Genomic DNA, 27171 nt, shown 5'->3' with positions numbered 1-27171 from the left:
CGTGAATTTTATTCAAATGCTGCCCATCTTGTTAAAATAAAATTCATTAAAAAGTTAATTCTCATAATGTTGCCCTTTGTAGCAGAGAATTTGTTTCGCGCCAGATGATCCACAGGTGGCAGCACCGTGATTACACATTTCCGTTCGATGAAACTTCCGTCGCATTCACGAAATTACGCCTAGCAAATTTCGTATCCCGAGAGCGAATATGTTACACATCAAAAAGTAATTTAAAACAGTTCTCGCAATGCAAACATCCACACTTCAGCCAATGTTTAAGGCGTGTAACAAACATGGCGAAAACCATTACCTGAAGAGAAAATAACTATTCAGCTGGTTGGCATGTAATCACGCAGAGAAGCCACCCTGCACTCCCGACGATCCTTCCACTGAGGCTCGCTCCACGACGACGTGGAACACCAGGAGGGGACACCCCCTCTCCCCCAGATATCCTTAAAACTATATGTATATCACTCCCATTAAAACAAGGAAACAATTCGAATGCAAGCCGCAACCAACAAAGAGGTTTCACCCCCACCCCCCCCTTTCATTTTCCCAATTAAATTCTGCGTACGCCACTAGCGGAAACGTAAAAGTTGCTCACGGAAGCGCGAGATGTTTACGGTTCCGCCAATCGTCTGCCGTTTCTGTAGTACATGGAACCTTAACAAATCTTTCATAAAATTTTCCCTGACTTTCCATAACCCATATTATAAAATTCCTTGTATGTGTTTTAAATAGCTTACTTATTTTGCAATTTTCTGAAGGAAAAAAAAGTAATGCCAACCTTCACATCCCCATAGCTGACCTTGTTAAAACAGAACCTTGCATGCGCAATTTCATAGTGTGTACGGCTATGCACTAAGACACCATCCGAAAAGAAATGCTTTCTCAGTCTGAGTGATGGCAGACAGGAGCATGAAATTTTACCCTCATATTACTATCACTGGGAACTAGAATAACTATTAGGATTTCAAGTCAATTTCATAACTTTCCCTGAATTTTCCTGATTTTCCCCGATTTTACAGAATGTTGAACAGCCTGTTAATTTGATTGGAAAATATTTGAGATAGGAGAACATAACACGCTCTGAACTTCATATACGTCACAAAATTAACCACCAAAGTAATGATCGAACACTGGTAATAACTTCATTAGTGCCCAGAATAACTTCGAATGATATCCTCACTTCAGAGCAACAAACCTCAGCTATTATACCTCAGCTGTTTTATTTCAAATCAGCGAACCACAGCACATGTCGTCTTCATGAGCTGCACGAACACAATACGCAAGCGGCGTGGCAGATCGAGAAAAATGATTTCGCCAAGCCTGTGCCGCTGCGCTGGTGCTCCTGAAAAATTCTACGAGCTATGCATCCTTAACTAAGATGCTCAAGATGAATTCTTTTCAGAGCTGTAAAAAAAAAAGTAAACGATCTTATCTACGCAACCTACGAAACGCAGGCACGAAAAAGCAAGCAGAAGTAGAAAGAAAGATACCTAAGGCACAGCATTGTATGTATTCATAGCACGAGCTTTATGAAGTAATAGCTGTAGTACATGGCTTGGCACGTGTAGCTAAAGATTTTTAACCGAGTAGGTTTTCTTTTAAGAATGGCTTTAAAAAACTGATACCTAAGTTCAAGTCAATTGTCTGATCCCATACATACTCCATTATATGGCTGGCATATTCAAAGAATAAACATATCGCTGTTCTTTGCGATGTCCTCTCGTCCTGCTGTCATTGGACAGTTTGGATACAAAACGGCATTTCATGTGGAACACAGATCTACTACTTCGTCAAAAATTGTATTCTACAATCCAGTCAAGTTGGTCATTTATTCTCAGGTTTTAGTTACGAATACTTATATAACAATATATAATGGACACTTATTTTTGAAACGTTTTTATTAATTCACTTTCTTGTCTATCTGTTTGTCTGTTCGGTAAAAATTCTGCAATCGATTTTAAACTAATTTCTCGATGAGCTAGAGACTTAAAATTCTGAACATAGATAAGAACTGGATGACAATGCACTAATTATTCGCATTCTTTTCAGTTTCAGTTTGTTTTTTCGTTACAATTTTTTTTTGTTTAGCAAAGCTCCAGGATTCGTGGCATTAGGCTACGAGCAGAACAATACAGAGTTGCGGGATGCATAATGACGCACTCGCAGGCGGTGCCTATATCACGCATGCACGGCTAGGAGAAATGTCCGCCACACGGTCATACATTAAGGTCTGGCAACTTCCCATCCTTTACCTTGATGAACCCGTCCGCTTAGCAAAGCTCACGGCGACTAGCGAACTAACGGCACTGATAACAGTTACAACTTCGTCAATAGATGGCGTTGCAATGAATTTGACACGCACTGTTAATTGGTGCGTCCGTTACGGCTTGTCTCCATACTATATATATTGCAAGCGCCCCTCATTTTTAGTTTTAAACCTTACAAGTATTTTTATGGGTAATTAAAATTCACTATAAAACACTATCATTACAATCTTTTTGGGGTTAGGAATAAAATCTGATACTTAATCTGTACTAAAGTAGTGCATACATTTTGCATTAGCTGGCAAATCTGAATTTTTTAATATTTTTGTGCAGTATGAAAAAGAAGAACCAAATGGTAATACATAACTGAAAATTGTTGTGTTTAAAATAAGCAATGCCGGTGGCTACTGAATGGTATGGATCAATTTTCTTTCAGAATAATTTATTTAATTTTATTTAAACTTCTAGAATCATATAAATGTTTATGTTTTTATAAGGCTATCAAAAATTTTATATTTTTTCCCCCTGAAATAAACTAAACCGTATCACATAGTAGCCAATAAAATTGACTTTAAACCTAAAAATTTCCAGTTCTATATTATATTTCATTCTCCTTATCCATACTGCACAAAAACGTTAAAAATGCAACTTTGCCAGCTAATTCTGCAAAAAGTATGTGATATAGGCCTATGTTTTTTTTGTTTTTTTTTTTTTACATTTTGTGAAAGTTCAGCTACTCAAAAATATCGACAAGCTTAACCGTGTGGAACGTAAATATAAAATACTAATCTGGAACGGGACATACGCTCGTAAGGTGGCCGCCTGGCTGGGCGCACGAGCTCTAAAAGCGCAAGGCACTAAGGGCGACTCTGGCTCGCGCATCACACGCCTTACAGCCTCTACGCGCGAAGGAAACGAACGGGCGTGCAGTATTTGCGCCAGTAACGGGCCTATATGGAACTTTCAGCGGTGACCCTAAAGTTTTTGAAGAAATATTAAAGATACAGGAACTTTCTCTTTCCTATACCTTTTACAATCCTCTGCGTAGAATTCTGCACACGTAAAAGGTAAGTAGTACACGACATAGAGGGAACCATGGAACGAAACTGGTATAGACATGTGCAACGACTCTTAAATACTGTTCGCAAACTGAAACTTTCAATATAAATTGAGTGGTAAGCACTTTGGAATTTAAGATAATATCCGTAAATTCATATAGATCACCGAATAGTATTTTTACCATCATCCTTTGTGAATTTTAAGGTGAAGATTTTTTACCAGTGCGGTATTAATGATAAAAATTGGACAGTGAAACTTTGCTTCAATAATGATGCAAATAAAGTGTTTTATTTGAAGGAAAATAAGCAATTTTAACAGAACGCCAGACATTTCCTTTGTAGACCTCCGACTACGATGCAATTACTCACTTTTGATGTCCTAATGCATAACGAATTATCGCTTTACAAAATCTTCGCGAGTAAGATTTATTTTCAATCGCTGGTGATTAGGTATGCTTTATTTCACTCACTGATAGTTAAATATTATGTTGGTCTTTGAGAGCAATGCCAAGAAGCGTGGCTAAAGTTGCCACAATAACGAGATGATTTTAGCCCTGTCGCAGAATTGTTTATTGATCATTATCATAGGAGTTTCCTGTTGGATCGCCAGTTAAAAACTGTAACTACATTATACAGAGTGAAATATACTAACTTTACTGTCTAATATTTAATTTAGTTTTGAGAAAATGATTTTATCTAGATGCTTAATATATAACAACCTGAAACTTCTAGTGTTTAACATTTACTACTTTTATATCTGAAATAATCTTTAAGGAACTGTAAATTATCATGAAATTAAAGTTATCTATTACCTAACAATGTCCTAAATTTTCGGCCAAGTGGGTTTGTCAGAAAAAAATAATAAGAATCCAAAAAAATATATAGGTATATTTTACCCTTTCTCATTCACTTCTTATAGGGTCGGCTTGAAAGACTACAGATTTTTCTTCACGAAAAAAAGCGAGATAGCTCATGAATTCTTACTTTTATCAAAATTTCTGCAGACGCCCGCCTCAGTACTGTTTTCGGGCTACGAGACCAACTACAACGGATGAGATACAGAAACAGAAAGACGCCCTCTTGGCTCCAACATTTTTAGGCCTTATTTCTTTTATCTTTAGATATTTAAATTTTTGCTTCATTAATGCAAAGTATATAATATTTTGGGATGCTTGAAGTTTAAAGTGACTAGCTGCTTATAATTGTTTCCCCTGTGACGTCTTACTGGCGTTTTAGTTTTAACCTAATTTGTGAGAACAACTATTCAACTGTAATAATACCGTCAATATAGGCCAACTTCTTTTAATTTCAGAAAATCTCTTAATGAGTGAGTGTTTTCTGCCTCAACGAAGGAAAACTAGCAAATTATAACCATACCAAATTGGAATTGCTTAAAAAATTGCTGGGACCAAGATTGCATCATCTGAAGGTAAGAAATAAGGGAGTTGTTCTATACCATGTTAACACTTGAAGTCAAAATAAGAACGTCCCACCCCTACCCCCTTTTTCCTACCCGGATAGCAGAATGCGTTATGTTTATAATTACGTTAAACGCAAATTCCTTGCAGATGTGTTGGTATCATGTTTGTTTAGCAATGCGAAACTCACTACATTATGGCTTCTTACGAGTATTTCTAGCTAGTTCCTTTCAAGTCATTAAACAAACTTCTAGCATTACAGATATTCGTACATTTTTATATTTACGTGAAAATAACTCTATCACTACGACATAGTGTTCGCAATAATAGCCTATTTGGTTCAGATTCTTACCCAGGCAATTATGCTTTATGGAGTCCCAGTACCTCCAATAGTTAAAGTAATTTTTAAACCGTTACCTGAATAGCTTACCAGTATTAAATGCGAACATTAATAAACATAATAAAACAAAGTCAAATTGTTGAATATTAGATTATATTTTCCATGTTTTAAAACATTATGCTTGAATGAAACATCAATAAAAAAATATGCGCCAATTTTCGTAAGAAATGCTCAGTATTTCTTACACACAAAAATAACCAGTCATGTGTTGTACAAAGTTATAATATCCTTATTGTAGTATTACAAACGATTACTGGGCAACTGGTTTCCGTTGGAATTTTTTGTACCAGTAAGAATATAGGCTATATATATATATGTGTGTACAGCTACGATTTGTTTTGCCATTCAATTTCTGACAACTTGAGAACAGACACCCACACCTCCCCGCGGAGCCACGGGGAAGGAAGCAAATATTCACCTGATCCCAAGAAGCGCGGGCGCAGACGGGGGAATGAGGCCAGGGAAGGGAGTCTTCCGCGGCGGCCAGCGATGCACCAACTGACGCCGACCAACATTCGGAACGAGAGGACGAGCTGCCTTATCTGAGACACGAGATAAGGAGGGCCCTCCTTCCCAGAGGTCAGGGGAGATGATCCCCACGCGCCATTGGCCGCGCAGCCATGAGGAAAGGAGCGGGGCCCGGCCAACGACAGCCAGGCGATACGGTGCTGGCCCTGCCCCCTCCCCCCTCCCCACATCTCTGCCGACAGCGTTCGACTATAGTCCGTCTCACGCTAAGATTACAGGCCAGAGTACAGAGCTACTGGCGCCCGATGTTGCCAGATCGACCCTAGCCCGGCTTGTTTACATTATTAACATATTATTTTGTATACCATCAATAGTTATTATAAGTTTTAATATATTTTTTTTTAATTTTACTACAAGTTGAATTTACTAAGGCCTTATAATTGTAAGTATCTTTTGACACTATTATTACACTTATATATTATGTACGTTTATGAAAGAAAAAAATCACAAGAGAGATTATTTGTAGAAGTCGATCATTATTAATAACAAGGCATTACATTGATGATATGCTGTAATCAAATAAAGCCAAAATTTTAAATAGAAAATGTTAAAAATATGGTTGAAACCAAGCTGGCATCTTTCAGTTATGTTTCCTTACAAGTAAGAATAGAATATTATCAGATGATGCTCTTGATTAAAAACCAGTAGAAAATTTATTTTAGAAATTCTCATTCCAATTGTTCCTTTTAAAAATAAAATATTTCATATACATTTAAAAAAAAATTGTCACTACATTATAAAGAGGGTCTGAAACTGTTGTGCTCTGTGGCATATATTTGGCAACAGAGCACGCCTTAACCACGACAGCGCTAATGGTAGAAACCGTGCATTGGAAAGACAGAGAAAATGCCCATTAAAGTGCACACTACAAACTTAGGATGAGATACGCTAAAACACATCTCGCTTGTAAGTAAATACAACGAATTGTAAATGCTCGATTTTACTGCGATTTTACTGTACACTTTAACCAACTCTTAAAATTTACGAACACCGGTCACAAGTTATCCATGGATTACTGTAAATTAACGGATACCGCGTCTGCTTGCTTTAGATATGAACTCCAGAATCCTCTTGGTTTGGAAGGCTTCACAAAAACCTTCAGGAACTTGTCAAGCCTCCAGTAGACACTCTATTCTTCCTTGTTTCCCATGTTCACCTTTTTTACAACGGAACACAGATCTCAGAAGTTGGAATACTACGTATTTTACACAAAAATATGAGTTGTCTGCATTGCTAGGAAAAATGCGTTCGTTTATTTCAGGTGCATTATTCCTTGAAAAGTCTGTAACTTTATTGTGATTTCTAGCAGTGCAACTAATGAAAATAATTAAATACGAAAAGCGCCTTTGTTTCGCCAACCACAGTCGAGGCCCCCGCAAATACGTTGAGCAGAGCTTCAGAAAAAAAAACCACGCGATTTAAAGACTGCTTAAGATATCTGAGTGAGGTCTGTTTACAATAATCATTTCAGAATACGCTGAAGTTGGATGAGTAGTTTTGTTTTCGGACATCATTTTTAAATATAATATTAGGAGTGTCCAAGACAAGTGTTATCAAAATAATGTTTAAAACACGGAACTCCCGGTAGGGATTCTTGAAAGCACGCACGGGACTTGCATTACACCATTATCTTCATTTCTCCGCCATATGATGACATGGTTAACACTCAAAATCTCATAGTTGCACTATGCACGACGAGGAGACTGCGCGCTTGTTCAGAGCCTTGCGCTTAGAGGCGACACCGCGCTAGAAGCACCAGCGAGCGTCGCGCTTATCATCCCACCTCACACAAATACACCCTGACTATAGGCGGGCCCCTTAAAGTAACAAGATTCACAAGCTTTCATGGTCACTGCCTGAACTGGCGTGAGCTTGTGGGTTTTTCGCGACTTCAAGTTGAAAGTTTTATCTAGTAGTAGTAGTAGTAAGTACGCAAATGCTAGCTTCAATATGACGACTACATTGTCAACGGCAACGACGGAGACTATTAAACTTGCCGCGGTGAAAACCTACAAGCCAAGCCAAGCCAATTTAAGCAATCAACTTAGATGGATAAGACAGCACTGAGGACAACTGAACAGTTATGTAACATGTTTACAAAGCAGCTATAACCAAACTCAAAACAGGAAAAAAAAAAAAAAAAAAAAACATTTTCTTTACTTTTACAAAAGATTCCTTTGGAAACAGTTGCCAAGAAATAATTTGTAACTTTGTACAACACATGGCTATGGTTATTTTTGCATATATAAATACGTTTTTTTGGATATAATACTGAGTATTTATTACAAAAAATAGGGCATAATGTTACATTTTAATATGTTTCATTCAAGATTTTTTTTTTTAAAACCGTGGAAAAATGATCGAATATTCAATAATTGGAATTGATTTTGTTTTATTATGCTTATTAATGTGCGCAGTTAATACTGGAAAGCTATTCAGGGAAAGGTTTACAAATAATTTTAACTATTGGAGGTACTGGGACAAGAACAAAAAAGCATAAATGCCCGGGTAAGAATCCAAACCCAGTATTACTGCGAACACTATTGTGAAGTAAATGTACGTTTTTATAAAAATCTGCAATTTTACATTAATATATATGTTCCATTTTCAAAAATAAAGTTACAGAGCAGTTGTACCAGCAACGTAATGAATTACGTACAGTTGACAAAATTTGTAACTTTATGATTGACCAGTAGAACCCTTCATATCCGACCTTCGCACAACCGACTCCTCCGGATATCCGACGTAGTCTCCGTAGTTGGCGAGCCTGTCCAGAATTGAAAAAGTAACGCATCTACATGTTTTCGTGTCGCAAACTTTCAGTTCAGCCATGATTGTTGGTGTGGAATGTGCTCGTACTATAATCTTGCACTGTTCTATGTTTTTAACGTCAATACTGTTTGTGTTTATTCACGAATACGCATAGCTTTATTGTAGGGGTTACGTGTGTGACAATGGAAACTCAAAAACGTAAACGTGTTTGTGTTTCTCTGCAACAAAAATTTGACATGTTACAAAGATTGGACCAAGGTGAGTCTGTTATTAAAAGAACCGTAAAAATTTGGAAGCGTATTCAGTGACAGTTGAGACAGATCATGCGTTAAAAAGTAGAAATATGTTGAAAAAACCAAAACTTGAACTTACGGATGAAGCGTTATTGGTTTGGTTTTGTCAGGAAAGGCGCAAGGGAACGCCTTTGTCAGGCCCCATCGTAAAAGAAAAAGCCATAAAATTATATGAAATGTTTGGAGGAGATCTAGAAAAGATTTGCGATAGCGAAGGGTGGCTTCATAAATGGAAGTTGCGTCATGGAATATGACATGTTATAATTGCGGGGGGAAAACTCTCAGCTGATGATTATGCTGCTGAAGAATTTGTATAAATTTGAGCAGTTGGTTACAGAACAGAATCTTGTACCAGAACAAGTCTACAATGTAGACGAAACAGGCCTAAATTACAAAATGCTTCCAAAAACCACTCTTGCTGCTAAAAATGAACCTGTGTTAGGAACAAAGTTTGCTAAAGACAGACTCACAATTACAACTTGTAGCAATGCCAACGGATGCCACGAATGCCGTTGTTCATCATAGGAAAATCCAAGAAGCCAATATCATTTAAAAATCTATAAAATCCGTTATAATTAACAGTATAAATCCTAAACATTATCTAAAACCTTTGGCTGAAACAATTTTTTATGAGACAAACTATTAAAGTAAAAACAGAAGTTGAAATAAAAATAAAATTCAAAACTTATTTACTATAAAATTCGTTCGAAAATTATTTCAAAACATATTAATATTATCTTAAACCTTGGTCCAAAGCAAATTTTTATACCACCACGTATTAGTGCAAGGGACGAAAAATAGTGTTCGAAGGTCAAAAAATTCATAACTACCTTTGTAAGCATAATATGACATTCGTTCTGGGTTATTTAATGCTGGATGCATTGAGTTTTAAACATTCGAAACACTTTCGCTGCATGAAATAAGTATAAGAAATTGTTTAATCGTTCATTTTGTAATATTGAAGAACATAGTGGATGTTGTGTAGGGGAAGTCCGGGCAAAGAGAATAGGCCGGGTAAAACGAATAAAGGCAGTATTAACTGAATGACAACAGATGGCTCTAGCCTACTCGCCCAGGAGGTGGAGCTACCTATCGGCCCTCGAAGGAACTCGGTACGAGATGGACATCGACAGGAACGGCGCATACAGATAATTACAAAAGAATTTGCCAGATTTGTTAAGATTTTATAAAGGTGAGTTGTTTAAAACTACTCAAGAAGTTTTAACGACAGAATAATTATTACTGTATCATATGATACCCATACAATGGCCTACATGTATAGCATATAACGTAAATAGTAACGTGTCAGTAAATTTTATTTACTCTCATTGTTCTGTAATGGCAGCAAAGCGGGCAAAGTGAATAGCTATTCACTTTGCCCGGATTAATATTATTAGCTATTCACTTTGCCCTGACAACAATTTTGTTATACAAACATGATTCATAGTGATATTTAATGTGTCCCGAGTGTGCATGTCGTATAATTCAGCAGAATAACACCGAAAATTACAGTGGAAAATAAACTGCTGTTCGTGAAATGTTGACAATGTTAGAATTAATTTTATTTTTGTAAATTATATATTATCCTCTGTATGTAAAAAAACGGTTAAATTTCTTTAACATGTAAATATTGAACTGTATAAAAACCTAGTTATAAAATATAAGTATTATAATTACGAAGCAGGAACTCTTTACTCTATACAAAACTTATTTTATACTAAGATTTTAAACACTCGTCTTCCAGTGCTTTTAATCCTACCACATATTTGTTGTTCTTAAACTTTTAGTTTACTGGCATAATGTTATAACTGCAAGCATAGTTGTGGTAGGAACTCGCACTTAATGAATAAATTAAAAAAATTCTAAGTTTAGGCCTATGTGTTTTCATAATAAGTTAATAATTTTTCATAGTTTCCGTAATGCTCATAAATATTACACCATACAATCAGTATACGACATTTTATATCAAAATGAACTCTGTCCACAGATGGTGTATAAATACAAGAGAACAACCAACCAAGGAAACTGGTCGGAGGAAACCATGAAACGAGCGATGGAAGAATGTGAAGTTAATTCAATAAATTCTGTTGCAACAAAATATGGAATACCCTTTGCAACTCTTTATAGACATTGTATGTCAGGTTCAAGCAAAAAGCGGCATGGTAGGTTCAGAACTGTATTCACAGATGAACAAGAAATTGAACTTTTAGACTATATAAAAAAAAATGGACAGCATCTTTTACGGTTTGACAAGACGTGAATTCATGGGACTAGCATATGACTTCGCCCAGAAGAACAACATAGCTCATCCATCAAACTGGGATAAGAATCGTAGTGCTGGTAATGAGTGGCTTATGGGATTTCAGCAAAGGCATCCTGAAATTTCGCTCAGACAGCCGGAACCGACAACAATCGCTAGAGCAAGGGGCTTTAATCGGCCGCAAGTTGATAGGTTTTACAAGATTTTATGGGACCAGATGGAGAAATATAATGTGAGTGCAAGCACATTGTTCAACATGGATGAAACAGGCATTCAGACAACAACAAATAAACCCCCTAAAATTCTCTCAGTTTGTGGAAAGAAACAGGTAGGAATAATCTCAAGTGCAGAAAGAGGAACACTTACTACAGTGATTTGTTGTTATAATGCTGCTGGAGGTTTCATTCCACCCTTCTTAATTTTTGCTAGAAAGCGCATGCAAGAGAGACTGCTGGATGATGCGCCACCAGGAACACAAGCAACGTGCACAGACAATGGATGGAGTAATGGTGAAGCATTCTTGCAGTGGCTGCAATTCTTTGTTGAACATGTCCGCCCTAAACCAGAAAAAAAATTCTGCTTTTGCTTGACAACCACGAATCACACAAATTTTACCCTGCTCTTCAGTTTTCCACTGAAAATAATGTGGTTTTTGTGTCTTTTGCTCCACACACCACTCACAAAATGCAGCCTCTTGACCGAGCTGTTTACGGGCCTTTGAAGAAATACTTTGAACAAGAAGTAAATTCGTTTCAGAAGAACCATGCTTGTAGAGTTATCAACCAATACGATATTTCTAAATTGCTTTCCCCAGCATACTTGAAAGCTGCCTCAACACAGAATGCTGTAAGCGGATTCAAGTCTGCTGGCTTGTGACCCTACAACCCAAATATCTTTGGTGATGAAGATTATGCTCCTGCTTTAGTGCCAGACAGAAATGCAAATGAAAATGGCAGTGGAGAATCAGTAGTGCATAGCAATTATTGTTCCAGCATTGTCCCTGGCACTTCAAATGTTTTAGAAGGTGAAGCAGGACCATCAGGTGCTTCCAGGACTAGTCCAAGAGACATTAGACCCCTGCCAACTGCATCTCGCAAGCAAAACACAAGAAAAAGAAAATCCCAGCAAGCTGAAGTACTGACTAGCACTCCAGTTAAGGTCTACTAAAAGTTGAAACTGAAACAAAATGCTAAAAAATGCACTACTCTTCACGTTTCAGAAAAGAAAAAATTGTTGATACTGAAGAAGAGTGAAAAACACGTCGAAAGCACAGAATCAGAATACAGTTGTCAAATATGTGAAGCACCATATGAGGATCCCCCAACAGAAGACTGGATTCAGTGTGCTCTGTGCAAACTCTGGAGTCATGAGTCCTGCACTTCATATTGTGGAACTGGACAATATTTGTGTCGTGAGTGTGAGTGAAGTGACAGAATTTAATATAACGCTGCAACATCCCAAGCATGATGTTTTAAAGTGTAACAGAATTTCAGAATATGCTTTAGTTGGGACTTTTATGCTTTTATATTGCAATATAAATAATAGGGCCTACATTAACATTAAGAAAGTTACTTTGCAGCCTAAATTGTTTATGGAAAAAAAAATGAAATATGACAAATTAAAGCTTATTATTTACAAGAGAAATAACTTGCTACTTAAACTTTAACTGTCAAGTCGTAGCTAAATTGTACTTGCTTAATATTGTTTTTGATATCATTGTTATTCACTTTGCCCTTTGCTCTTATTCGCTTTGGACCTATACAAGGGCAAAGCGAATAATGTGTATGATACTTTAAAAAAAATAATTTAAACAATGTATAATTTAAAATAAAATTTAATTTTGGCAAAACTTAATAGTACATAAAACAACGAATCAACACAACAAATTTCAGTCACCTGAGTTATTTAGTGACATGCAGATATTAGTTTAAAATTAAGTTATTTGCTTTTCCCGGACTTCCCCTACATGAAGTTCTTAAAATGTTCCAGAAATTTATATAAGTTTCCACACGGTCAATGTTAGTTGAAGACATTAAAATAAATAAATGTACGACTGTTTACGATAAACATACAGAAAAATATTTTAATTTTCTCGCTAAACGAACGGCTTTAAATCTTGTTTAAACAAATATATACGCATAACACTTTTCTCACAAACCTGTATAGACCATGCGTTTGCCAAAATTTAAAAAAAAAATTAAAAAAAAATGTTTATTCTGCAGTGTTACACACTAATATAACGGATAATTTCGTTACTGTAATTAGCTGCATTAAATTAGTTGCAAAAAAACACGTCCTATTTTCTTGAATCCGAATCTTGAATTCTGTATTAGATGATCTAAACGTTGATAGTGCAACAGCTAATTTTGTAAATTTACTAGAAAATTACACATACGAAATTAGTTCGATTAGAGTTAGTACACTTAAGACATTTAAAATGTTAAAACCATGGATTACAATCGGGTGGTGAAATATATTATAACAAGAGACAAAATGAAGAAACAATTAAATAAACAACCATTTAATACGCAGCTAAGACATAGTAAGTATATTTTAACTACAGAAAGAGGCTTACATCGCTTACACGAATAACTAAGACAATTAGCCAACTATAAAATAAAAAATTGCTGAAAAACAAAATGATTCTAATAAAATATGGAATAACTGGCTCAAAAATTAAAAGATTGATACTAAAACTGTATCAAACGATAAAATTGCACCCGCGTGGTAGTGAATAATTTCTATAACACTTTAGGCCCCTTCTGGGAGGGGTTTTCTCAGAGTGGTAAACTGATTGCCTTGCACTAACAACAAACAAATAATCAACAGTGAAAGTACCATCAAACGAGACGTTTCCCGAACGACTGTTATGAAAACAATTTATTCAAATAGTCGGTCCCATTAGACACACGGGGCAGAAGACCCTTATTACACGACACGATGTCAACTTGAAATCAAGGTTAACATGCAGTATATCATATATAAAATTTAACTTTGCCCTTTAAATACTTATGACGAACAGGGAACGTGAATACATAAACAAATTAAACCTGATCACCTTGGCTGCCAACGCTGGGATACACCACCAAATGAACAAAAAAAAATGACGAAAACATCTTGCGAGGCACGGTTGACAACGGGAGGAAAAGCCACAGAAAATACTAATTGGAATTTACAAGGTGGCGGCCAAAACAATAATTTCGAAACAACAAGAAAGGAGAATTATAACATTTACATTACATTCCGGGAGCGGCCACCGCGTCCCTTCCGCAATCACTCAATTTGAAGTCAACCGTACCTTGAGGGGCGTTTAGATCGGTCGGTGTCCCAGCGTCGAAAACAGGAAGAGTCAGGGGGCGCAAGGCCTTAAATAAACTAAGCTCAGATGGCGCTAGTGTTGTCAGCTACCACCGAAGAAACGACAAGAGGGGAAAGCGAGGGGAGGGAAGGGGTTTGGGGCAAAGGCGGATGGAGGGAGTGAGAGGGAGGGAAGGCCGTGTGCACGGGCGCCCATGCAGCCCGTTGCAAAATTATAATAAATGCCACGTCAAATCCCGAAGAAGCTGCAAACACACTAAATGAATATATTACAAATGTTGGAAATGTTATGGCTTCAGAAATCTTGGAAAAATAAGTCTAGCAATAAGTCCATAAACTATTCAGTTCGTTCAAAAATTTGTCAAAGGTCTCTATTTTTACCTCCTATATCAGCATATAATATACAATCTATTATTTCGGAAATGAAGGATTCCAGTGCATTAGGTCCAGATTAGATACGTGTAAACATACTAAAAGAACACAAATAAAAATTGTGCAAACCTATAGTTCATATAGCAAATTTAAGCTTAAGTTTAGGGAAATTTCCTAAACAAAGTAATCTTACATAGTAATAACATCTCTAAATTTTGAGAAAAATGGGTTAAAACATTTAATGTCGTTTTTACATTATACAAAAAATAATGTCTGTGGATCAAAATAGGTTTATAAAAGGTTAAGTACAAATGATTTTTTAAGCAAAGTAACAAACATTGTGCAAAAAGCCATAGAACAAGATAAAAAATGTGTTGTTGTATTGTTGGATCTTGCTAAGGCTTTTGATACTCTCTCACATAAAATACTTTTAGATAAATTAGATAAAGTAGGAATAAGAGGTTTGATTTAAAATTTATTTGTAGGGTATGTCTTAGAAAGTAAAAGTAAATAATAAATTCGGAGACTCCCTAAATATAAATACAGGGATCCCACAGGGCAGTATTCTTGGGTCAATTTTGTTCCTGATATATAAAAATGATTTATGTAACATCTACATAGAAGGGCAGCTAGTTTCTTTTTTAAATGATACTTTAATTTTATCTTCTTCTGAAAATGGGTCTCATGTATTTGAAACGGTTAATAATGAACTAAAAAAAATTATGATATAGGTACTATATGATAGATTTCGTTCTCTAGATATAAATAAAACCAAATATATTACTTTCTCTGCCAACATTTCTGGTGAGCCTATCGAACATGAATTTAAATTTCATGTATGTAATGAAATAAGCGTTAAATGCAAAAATGTCAAAGAAAGAGTATACAGGATGTTAAATAACTTTGGTTTAATGCTCGACTCTTATAAGAGGACAAACTTGTTTCTTATCTTACAAACAAAATTTAAAAAAAAAAATATGTGTAAATTCATTGAACTAAGGACTATGTTATCTCTTGAAGTAATTAAAATCGTTTAAGTACTTTGCTATTTTTCAGTCTGTTCTGCAGCACAGCAATCTAGTCTAAGGAGGAATTAGGAAAACGTCAATTAAACCACTTATTACAATTCAAAAACCTATTCTAAGAGTCCTTTTAAAAAAATTAGTAACCATCCAAGGAACTTTTTAAACTTTTAAGATTATTAGATATTAAAATATTGTATATTAAAGCTGTAATAACGAGTAAGTATGTATCAAAGGGAAAATCAGTTAAATTATGAAGTTCACAATTGTCCTACACGGTAGATACAGAATATAAATTTACCTATTTCTCTATGGATGATGATGAAGGTGGATGATTTTTGGATGATTATTGATGGATGATGGTGTTTGATGATATTTTATGATGATACTTGATGATTTTTGCTTCCAAAAATTGTAGTTATTCTTCCTGAGAAATTATTTTCAAATAAAAATTGTCATTTTTTAGCTGAATAATTTAACTGATGAAAAAATCTCTTTAGTACGTTAGTACTTATGTACTTGTTCTTTTTCATTAAAAATTAATTCGTGACATTTTTATATATAGATTTTTGTAAAACAATGTTATACTTTTATCTTTTATTTAAATTATTTGCCATTTTAAACTTTAAATTTAAAAAACTAATGTAAGATTACTAAGGTTAATTTTATTTATTTATTTTTAAATTATCACAATTTTTAATATTTTTACATTAGTCAAAATACCGCACGTAAATTAAAGTGACTAAATGCACTCACGCACAAGCTTGCTTTGTGAATGCTAAAGTTTCCTTTTTAATTTAGCGAATTGTAGTCAAAGTGTAAAAAAGAGGAAATAAATCAATTTAATATTATTTATTATTTGCAGAATAAATAGGTACTCATAAATCTACCTACGCCTGTGGGCTTACCAAAAGGGATTGTTTTTCTCAGTGTGGCATCAAAAATAGAAACAACCATTTGCTCTACTTTTCACCGCGTCATTACTGGCCAGTTATCGATCAATACACATTTAGTCACGCGAGACACACGAATATCGGTCAAGAATAGTCAAATCATAGTTTCAAAAATGCTGCCTTTGTGGTACTTGGGCCTATTTTCGTGTCTGCGAAACAGTTCCTTCATTGGTAAAGCGGTAAACAACAGTTTGCTCACGAGCTCTCACAACGTTTAAATTCAAGTTATCTTTGAAAACAAAGGAGAACTGAACATAGAGACTGGCCTGCGGCGTGTAGAACCTATAATACTTATTTTATTGAAGTTAATAGTCTTGTAGATGTAAAAATAAAAAAATAAAATTGTATGTAATTAGGATGTAAGTAGACTAAATTTTCCTATAGGTCTTTAATTATTGGATATACAAAAAGGGCATTATTTATCACTACTAAGTAAGCTACATACTTTAGTAACCGACCGAATTTTTACAAAACAAATGACGTTATATTTGAATAAAATAAAGTAATAAAACAATTACTATACAGATTCTCTCAGTCAGATTTTGTTTAATAATGTAGCTGCAATCACGGGCGAAAACTTGTAAGATTCCCAGGGTGGGCCCGCCGATTTATGATTATCATTCCCATTTTACAGTTAACGATTTTGCAAACGAAATTGGGCCTAGGTCTTTTTAATTCCAGTGGGGGGAGGGAGGGGCAAACCGTATTTACGTCCATGGCTGCAATCCAAAAGTAAAAATAATATTCTAGTAGTGTTTAAATTTCTGTCTAAACAACTAAATTATAATAATAAAATATTAATAATACATAAATTTAAAAAAAATTACATCACGTCCTGGCGTTCCGCTCGCAAGATCTAATTACCCCTCACGTGGTGTCAAGACAACTTAAAATAAAATAAAAAATAGTTACAGCATAAATTACATATAATAAATTTATTTCAAGTTCTTACAGTAAATATATATATTTGATCAGACTGACATTTGCACAGTTAAACACTCGAATTGTTGAATGCTCGAACACTCGAACCATTGGACACTCGAACCGTTGGACATTCGAACTGTTAAACACTAATACACTCAAACTGTTGACTCAAAGCGACGTTAAACACTCGAACTGTTAGACACTCGAGCCATTAAAAACACTAACTGTTGAACTGTCGAACTGTTGAACACTAATACACTCAAACTGTTGACTCAAACCGACGTTAAACACTCGAACTGTTAGACACTCGAGCCATTAAAAACACTAACTGTTGAACTGTCGAACTGTTGAACACGCTGGCAATTGTTATCGGCTAAGTATGAGAAGTTTCTTTGAGAGTCCCTGATTGGCTGTCGGAGGCATGATATTGCGAAACATTATTAACATGAACAGTTCATCGCTTCCCAGTATGAGACCAAATATAATTTTAAAACTTTAAAAAATATAATTAGAGACATGCTAAATTCGCTTTATTATTTAGCGACAGGCCAGACTGCATACATTTACATCGAGTTATGGGTAGGTTGACATGCCTCGGAGGAAAAGAAACCAATAAGAAAATACCAAAATGCACATTATTTAACCTTATGCAATCCGAATAGAAACTAAGATGTGACAGGATCAAATTAACAAAAGACATTGGCTTGTTTGTGCTAGCACGGTTCCAGGAAATAAACGCGAATTTTGTAAGTCTTCCGATATTATTTAAGTCACATGATACCAAAATTTCTCCATCAATAACTCAAAATTGATGTAAGAGCAAAAACAAAACATAATAAAATGGCGAAGACCAATCGCACTTAAAAAACGCAAATCAGCTTAAGAAGGTAGTATCCTAAATTATTTAATTTCTATTGTTTTGTGATTTTGTAAATAATTTTAAATAAACTCATTATATAACCATATTAGTTTATAAAAAGTTTTTTTTCCCACTACCCTTCCTTATTTAGAAGTGAAAAACACTGTAAAAGAAAATTTTATATCAGTCTTAGCATGTACTGAAAGCATGAAATCATGTGGTATACAATTTTGGATTAACCGTTGTATGTAGCCTACGTCTTAAAACTCTTAATAATTTTTGCAATCAATCTCTCCGTTTATCACGCATAGCTTTGTTTCACCACTTTACGGCAGTGCTTTACAACAAAACAATGCCTGTGGCATGCGATAGACAATCTTATCAGGCTTATCTCTAGAAAGAAATACGTATTTTACAAGCCTTGAAGCGGAAGAATTGAACATAAAGGTAGAAGTTAAGTTCACCCAAAAGGATATCCGGCCAATGCATTGGATGAGCATAAATTAATAAATACATAATTCTAGTATCCGCGCCCCCACTGCTCAACAAACGAAATAAGCTTTTTTTTATTTGAGTCGAGTGTCAGCCAAAATATGGTAGAAGGGGAAAAAGAAACTAAATAGTAGGCCGTTACAATGTGGAAGAGAGAGCAGCAACTCTTCAGCGACTGCAGTTATACAGGCGAGGAGTCATAAATCCGGACAGGCCAGGACGGATGAATACAGTAACACACTTAGCACATTCCATGTACACTTTCCATCCCGTCCGCAGGCACACTCGCGCACATAAAACACGAGCGGCCACGCACACTGGCGCCCGGCACTTTAGTTGGTACCGCCATCTTGTATCAAGCCACAATTAGAATTGTGTGGCTAAAACATGACATTTCATGGCACCACATGGCACAGAACCTAGCCAATAGCTCTAAACTTTATTCAAGTGTCAGTTTACAAGGCATATAACCTATAGCTGCATACGCTTTTAAGTCAGTAGTTAAGGCATAAAACATATAGCTATAATTAGGTATCACTTTTAAGACAGTCTATGAGGCATAAAACCTATAGCTGCAGACACTTCTTTAAGTGAGTATAAAGGGCATAAAACCTACAACTGTAGTTAGTCGTCAAGGAGTTAAACCTAGAGCTATATGCGATTTTTTTAAGCAAGTCGACAAGAAAATTTTAAGTTCATGGACAGCTGTAACTACTATGACTATAGAAGATTGAGTATTTCGCGGGTTCACACGGCAGCAAAGCAGACTTCAAATTCAAGTTAAGTTGCTTATTTGTTGATGACCAGCCCAAAGTCCTCTCGACCCGCCCTGGAACACTGGCCCAGTAATAAACTGGGAGGAACAGTGTGAGCGAATCACGTGACGCTCGGTAAAAAGGATGATAAGTCACATGATTTTGGCCTGAGTACGTATATAAGTCATAATTTTGGGAAAGCTGAAAAAAAAAATATAAAGATATTTTAAAGTTTTATATGATTTAAGATTTTTGTCGTAAAAATGTGCGTTTTTTTTTAATTCTAGTCATATTTTTGGGACACCTGTACAAAATTTAAACAAAATGTTTATGAATTTTGTTCACATTTATATGTCTGTCCGTGTGTTGTGTTTTCACGTGTATTGTCATTGTGATTAAAATTTCTCATATTGTTAATGGCATTTGGCTGTTGGATGGCACATAAATCCAAATAATTAAAAAACATAAATAACACTGAAGTCTACACACAAAAAAAAAAATTCTGTACTTTTACAAATGATTCCTTTGGAAACCAGTTGCCAAGACATAGTTTGTAATAACACCACATATATTTTAACTGTTTACAACAAATGGCCAAGATCATTTTTGCATAAATGAAATACTTTTTTTCCGATATAATACTGAGTATTTATTAGAAAAATTGGCGCATAATTTAGTATTTTTAATGATTGTTCATTCAAGCATATTTTTACAGTAAAATATAATCTAATATTCAATAATTGTAATTTATTTTTTATTATGATTATAGATGGGCGCGGTTAATAATGGAAAGCTATTCAGAGAACAGTATATAGAAAACTTTAACTACTGGAGGTTGTAAGAATAATAATCCGATCCCAGTATAACTGCGACAGTGATACAGTTGTTTTCGTGTAAATGTAAAAATTTACAAATATCTGCAGTTTTACATGAATATTTCTGTTCCATTTAAAAAAAAAAAAAGAAGTGCCGGTTGGAGCGGGCATAATCCGAGAAGTAATTCAAGGAACCTTGGCCCTCGGGTGATCTCGGGGTAAGCCAGTGTGAATCCGACGACACGGTGGCCAGCCCGGGGTGGGGTCGGCGGGGCGGGCTAGCGGCGCCCCTGATCACGGTGCGCCGACCCTAGCCAGCTGCACGCACCCCCATCCCCCATCCCTCCTCCCCACAGCACTGCTCAATATATCCAAGTGGAGTCAGTTCACGAAAAGAATGTACTTCGATTTCAAACTCTGTTTTTATTAGAGTGCCAATGGTTAAAGCGCGCGTTTTCAGAATAATTTTTAGGCATGTAACTTCTTGAAAGCACTCAAAAGACTTGCATCGCGCCTTTTATCTTCATTTCTCCGCCATACAATGTTACTGTCTCCACTCAGATTTCACAGTTGCTCCAAACACGAGGAGACTGCGCGCCAGTCCACAGCCGATACCGAGCTTCGCACTTATCATCCTGCCTCACTAGCACAAATACACCCGCCATGTTGGTTTTTCATTTTTATCGTCATTACTATTATTCTAAAGCTATTTATTTAAATTTTACACGATACCTCCCTTGTGTTTATTGTTCGGTCACGATATGTTCAACAGATAATCACTAATTGCAATATAATAGGTGTAAAATGTAGGGGAAGTTTTCACATTTATCATGACTTGCGTTATCGTTTACAGCTCGAAAAAACTGAAATGTGTGAAAATGTTATCTACTTGAACATATTGATGTGAAATAACCGAATTAATCTTAAAGGATACCAATTGGAAATGAAATAAATTAACCAATAACGAAAATAGTCTGAAAACTAATACATCAACCAAAATCACTCGATATAATATAAATGAAATGATTCTTACCATAATGTACTTAAATAAGTAAAATGATGTAGGAAAAGATCAAATAGCATCAAAAGAACCCATTCATAATGAAATAAGTGTACTTTAATATAAACAAATTCAAATGATTAAATGCATTAATTGTAACGAAATAGATCATTGTAAAGGACTCAAATGTGTTGAAATGTTATATACTTGAACATATTAATCTGATATAACAGAAATAATCTTAAACGATACCAATGGAAATGAAATAAATCCAATTATAACGAATTGAGTCGTTAAACTAATACATCAAACCAAATCACTCGATACAATATAAATGAAATGAAAGTCCCTTTATTGGTAGTAATGAAAATAAAATAAAAATTAACATCGAGAATGAGACCGAGCCTTAACGAGCACGGAAGTGGAAGAGGAAAAAAACTTCTTAAAAGCGCTTCTAAACATCACATCTATCAATGTACATAATTAGTCCAACCTTTTGAATCAAAAGTGCTGAAATCCGTAGCGCAGTCGGATGCACGCTAGCTTTCGGCGGGAAAGTTTCCTATTTCGAGTCCCGGGTAAGGCATTTGTGTGAAATAATAATTAGTGACAGCTCGCACACGTAGTTTCGTGAACATAAAATAAAAATTATACCTTCGTCAAACGTGTCAATAATTAGCTTTACTCTTAGGTGATAACTAAGAATTCATCAACGAGCCAAACAATTTAAAAAAAAAAAAAAATGAAGCGACGAGAGCTCTTGCCCGGTGAGAAAAAAAATTTTTTTAATCAAACGTTTATACGAAACATTTAAAGTTCATTATTTGAGACCATGGATTTGTAAATATTACAAGGTCAATCACAGAATTAACTAACGTGTTTTATAACTACATAATTTTCTTTGTTCGATAGCCCCTCCCGGAAAGTGGCTCCTGACACGCGTAAAGTTTCCCGCCGGGCACAGGCCTGGGTTCGCGCTGTCCCTCCACCACCACGCTGCGGAAGGCAACGGCGAGCCACTGCAGTTTCACCTGGTCCCTATCACCCTGTGGTCAATATACTGTGGGCATCTTCACATAGCAAAACCGATTCGTACGAGGTGTGATCAAAAAATACGGAGAATAGATTTATATAGCAGCACCTGTGACGTAATAAACCCGATAGCCTGATCCGTTTAGATAGTCGATGTCAAGTTTGAACAAGTTGTGACTTGTCAGTCGGCTTCCAGAGCCGGGAGAGTGCGTAGTCGTGTTTACCGTGTCTGCCGGGCATCATGGATAGAGATCCGGAAATTTAACGGATTCGTCTGGCCTCAAGGTAGAATTCAAAGTCATAGTTGTGCTCAACCCATGTTTGATTTCCCATTGGTTGATTTCTTAGCGAGAACAATTCCATCCTTGTTAATTGGCACTACCTGATTCGCTTCCATCGCCCCTAACTGGGCATCACGGTCGCAGAGGGGGTGTCCAAATAACTGCAGTCCTATCATGAACACAGTGAGAGAGTGTGGAGGTTTACATTCTAACTTGCAACTTAATGAAAGCGCGTAATTTCCGTTATCTCTAATCATGGAATTCGAACAACGCGAAACGGAGAGCTTCTTCCTTGGTCACGACAGCGCGCCGTGCCACACCTCGCTCCTGACCCCGAGTTTCTGCCCGAACAAGAGGTTCCCGTCTGTCCACGTCCAGAGATGCTTACATGGACTCAACATTGGGATGAGAGCGCATCGCTAGCCAAGTAGAGTATTTGGAAGGAGATTAGATCAAATTTGATGCAAGCTTGCTACTTTGTTCATAATAAAATTATTCACCGTATTTTTTTTATCATACCTCTTATCTGTAGGGCTGTAGGGAATAAAAATGTAAATAGACTGACAGTTTTTCGCCTGAGGCAGGGTCGACATGGATGGAATGGGGCTGACACTCATAGCAGACGGCTGCCCTACCCGAGGGACAGTGTTGGTCCGGCCAGCCTGGAGAATACGAGAGAGGACGGAATGAATGGGTGGAGTAAACGGCAGTACCCCGAGAAAACCAACGTCAGCCACGTTTCCTGTTTGCGAAAAACCTGAGTTTGACCACCGGGAATCGAACCCGAACCACCTTGGTGGGAGGCGAGTGTTATAACGCTTCAACCATCACGTGTGTAGGGAATAAAACGTTTTAAAAAATAATTTTAGATTTGATAATAAAAAGATACAAAGGTCAAAATAACTCTTAAATTTTTGTTTTGATAATCTAGTGTGTGTGTGTGTGTGATTGTGTGTAGTTACGATTTATGTGGGGAGAACTACTGGGTTCGTAAGGGATAACCTAATTAATTAATACAGTTTTATTCATTACTAATGTCCACACTAAAATTTAATTAATGCACTTAAGATTGCCCACAACAATTAGTCTTACACTGATCATTGAAACATTAACACTTTCCACTGGAGCTTGGCTCGACAGTGGCTCGTTCTTCAGTCCGCTTTTTTCCCACACTCACCCACGTGATAGTGAAATATCGCTCGTCGCACCCGACTGGCTCGCCAGGCCTTCTCGCAGGTATCGCCTCCCGATATGTCCGGTTCGCTCACCAAGGGCAATTTGCCCTCTTCACCTCTCGCTGATCGCACGGGCATCGCCTGTATCACTCCCCGAGGGGGATACTCTCTCCGCTGGTCCGCTCTTCGCTCGGAGGCCGGCATCGTCGCTTATATACCCGTGGCGTCCTTCTCGAAGCGACGAGAGCGATTGTGGCGTACTGCGTCATCCCGGGCCGACCCGACGCCCGAAACACCCACAACAGTGACGCTTGTTCACGCCACTCCTCGCGGCGGCCACTGTGAGCCCGGAATTCCCCGGCCGCTAAGGGCGAAAATAGCCCGAGACGGGACTGTGCGCGGGGAGCAGAGAGGGGAGGGTGGTAGCGAAGACCCTTATAATTCGGTGAGGCACGCATGGCATGCCTTACGTCAATGGACGGTGCGTGACGTCAGTGGCCGTGCGTGGCCACCAGCAAAATTAATTTTCTTGTTATCGAGTTTAGATGTTACACATCACTGGCAATTACTGAAAGACTTGCTCACCTTCTTTTCACACCTTCAGAAATCCGTTAATACTTAATAGATTAAATAACAACAATGCACAAACACCCAAAGTAGTCACGTGCCTGCAGTTTGCAGTCGCAGCCATTCAACATTAATTCGTAGCTCATGGCATATCAAAAACCAATCTCCGTGTCGCGGGTAGTAGTTTATTGCCAACTTCGAATCAAGGGGTTCTGGGTTCTAACACCGCGTAAAGCATGATGAGGTGTATTTTTAGTGTATTAGGGCCAAAAACCCTTCCAAAATCAGCCAAATGGCATTAAATCAGGGAGCCTTTAAAGGTTAATAAATTTAAATAAAAAACACCATGACAAGTATAGTTAGACCAATACGGGCATAAGCGCAAGAAATTATCGTAATGCAGACAATACGTATGCGAAACAAACAGCCTTGAATATACTGGCATGCAAATTACAGTGAAGTTGCATAGGGCACGTTCAAAAGTGGAGCATTTCAGGCAAAAAAGTTTTTATGTGAAACTAATTTGTCTTTTGAAACACATAAACTACTGAATCAAGATTGCAGATTGAATTTTGGACTCTGGCATAAATTTTAAAACTTTTTTTTAAGGAATTCACGCTTTTTTAGCTTGTAAAAATGAATATCTGATTTATGATTCAATTTTTCAAGACAAAATAAATGAGAATTTATTTTATAGAAAGTAGTTATAATTACTTCTCAAATGCTTGCTAAATAAACACATTAAAACTTAATTGATTTGGTCTTCATATCAACAAAATGTTTCCTGTGAGGTCAGAGAGTTATCTACTCATAAAAAATGACTCAGAAATTATGCTGATTCAATATTTATTTAAACAATTTTTTTTAAATCATGTGAAATTTTCTTGTTTGTTTTATTAATGGCGGATTTTTTTGTAAGAAACGTTTTAGTGGTTTGTTTGCGATTTATTTAATTTAATGTTAACCGCCGAGAGAAATGGTAAAGGGTGACCCGGAGGGGGGGGGGGGGGGGGGGGCCTCCGGGAGGTAAAATAATCGGGGTCCTTGAGTTCTGAATTTTTCCTGATAAAACAACAATTTTCCGACTAGTGATAAAAGAATTTATTGAAAACCTTACAAGTTATGTAAAACAAGCAGATCATATTTACAGTTATGGACATTGTAACTTTTCCAGTATTTTTTTTGTGGGGTATTCAAATGTGTACATTAAGTAATGAAGAGGGACAAAATTATTAACCCCCGGGCCTTAGTTTCTCTCGACAGCTTTGATGTTAACTGTTAATTATTGTAACTAACCCGTGCGAAAGTATAACAGTTGGCAGTCAAATTCCCGACAAAATTAATCTATAAATTGAAAACAATGCTATACTATTTGCGAGGGAATAAAAAATGGTTTTTAAACAGGAGTGGTGAAACTAAATAAGTATACTAATTACAGGACCGTAGCCAGGAGAAAGGTTCATGGGGTCAGGACACTCCCAGGATTTAAAAGAATAAAAAAACAAGCTAAGACAGAAAGAGAAAATAACAACTTAGCTACATAAGTTTACAGAGGAATTCTTCTAATCCTTAGTGGGCTACAATAAGGCATTTCCTCCTTCTTACAGACCGACGTTTCATATATTTAATGATATTATTAAATGTGTACTTATGACGTGTTTACAAATTAATCAAACAATGACTTATGAACAAAGTATTAAAAACTATTAAATTATAACTTATAGATCCCAACCAAAATAATTACTTAAATTTCAATCTGTAAACGTCGGAGTTCTATGCCTACTTTTTCCTGAAATTTAAATGTATTAATTAATTTTCTTTTCAAACTCTTTTGTACAGAAAAATGTCATAAATATTTATATAATGGCTATACTAGATCCACTCTTTCACAAAATTCTGGCTACAGCCCTGATGAATAGTATAGTGAGCCTGGGTGTGTGAAGAAAATAGATTTATGAAACACATGTGGATGGGTAGGCGTCCAACCAAGAATAAAATGAAGCACTAACACCAATGAAGAAATGTTCCGTTGTAGTTCTTAGGCTCACAAATACGTAACGCGCAGTATAGTTTATGCCAAGGTAAAAATAAGTACCCTCAAAGTGAAAATTGGCGTCATGATTGTGTTAATGACACAGTTAAGATCACAGTTAGAGATAATTTTTTTCGTAATAGTAATAAAAGTATGTTGTGACATTCTTTGTAGTAATATATAATGGCGCAAAGTAATTTATAACTTAAAAGACGTCAACACTTTTACACAGCGCCTACTGTGCACTATATAGGCATATATATATATATATATATATATATATATATATATATATATATATAGTGCACAGTAGGCAAGAAAAAAAATATATATGTCAGTAAATCTGAAACAAGGCACAACCAACTTAGAATAACAACTATAATACCTATTTCAGGAAGATTGGATAAAAAGAGCCATAGAGCCATCATAATTTGGTTGAATGTTGCGTCACCTGTCGGAACACATGTGCGCTTCAAAACAAGATTGGGAGAAAAACATGTGCTAACGCAATGCAACCAAAAGAAAGTTACACGCCAATGTTGTATCTCACACCTTGATAATAATTAACAATA

At 36.3% G+C, this 27171-nt stretch overlaps 1 protein-coding gene across 8 annotated transcripts in view; it reads right to left on the bottom strand.

The window, feature by feature from the left end:
* Positions 1 to 27171, bottom strand: part of LOC134545533 (protein N-terminal asparagine amidohydrolase) — a 346287-nt gene that overhangs the window by 183967 nt on the left and 135149 nt on the right. Inside the window, exon 1 of one of the 8 annotated variants that reach the window (XM_063388616.1) lies at positions 5568 to 5689. The exons of 5 other annotated variants lie outside the window; for them this stretch is intronic. The gene's annotated coding sequence lies outside the window, so the exon portion shown is untranslated. Of the gene's footprint in view, positions 1 to 5567; positions 5690 to 27171 lie in introns of those variants that run through there. 2 more of the 8 variants (XM_063388614.1, XM_063388611.1) reach the window with 2 other exon arrangements.

This window comes from Bacillus rossius, chromosome 1 (genome assembly GCF_032445375.1).
Source record: "Bacillus rossius redtenbacheri isolate Brsri chromosome 1, Brsri_v3, whole genome shotgun sequence".
NCBI lineage: Eukaryota > Metazoa > Arthropoda > Insecta > Phasmatodea > Bacillidae > Bacillus > Bacillus rossius.
The sequence above is the reverse complement of the archived record's forward strand: the minus strand, read 5'-3'. Positions and strand labels throughout refer to the sequence as shown.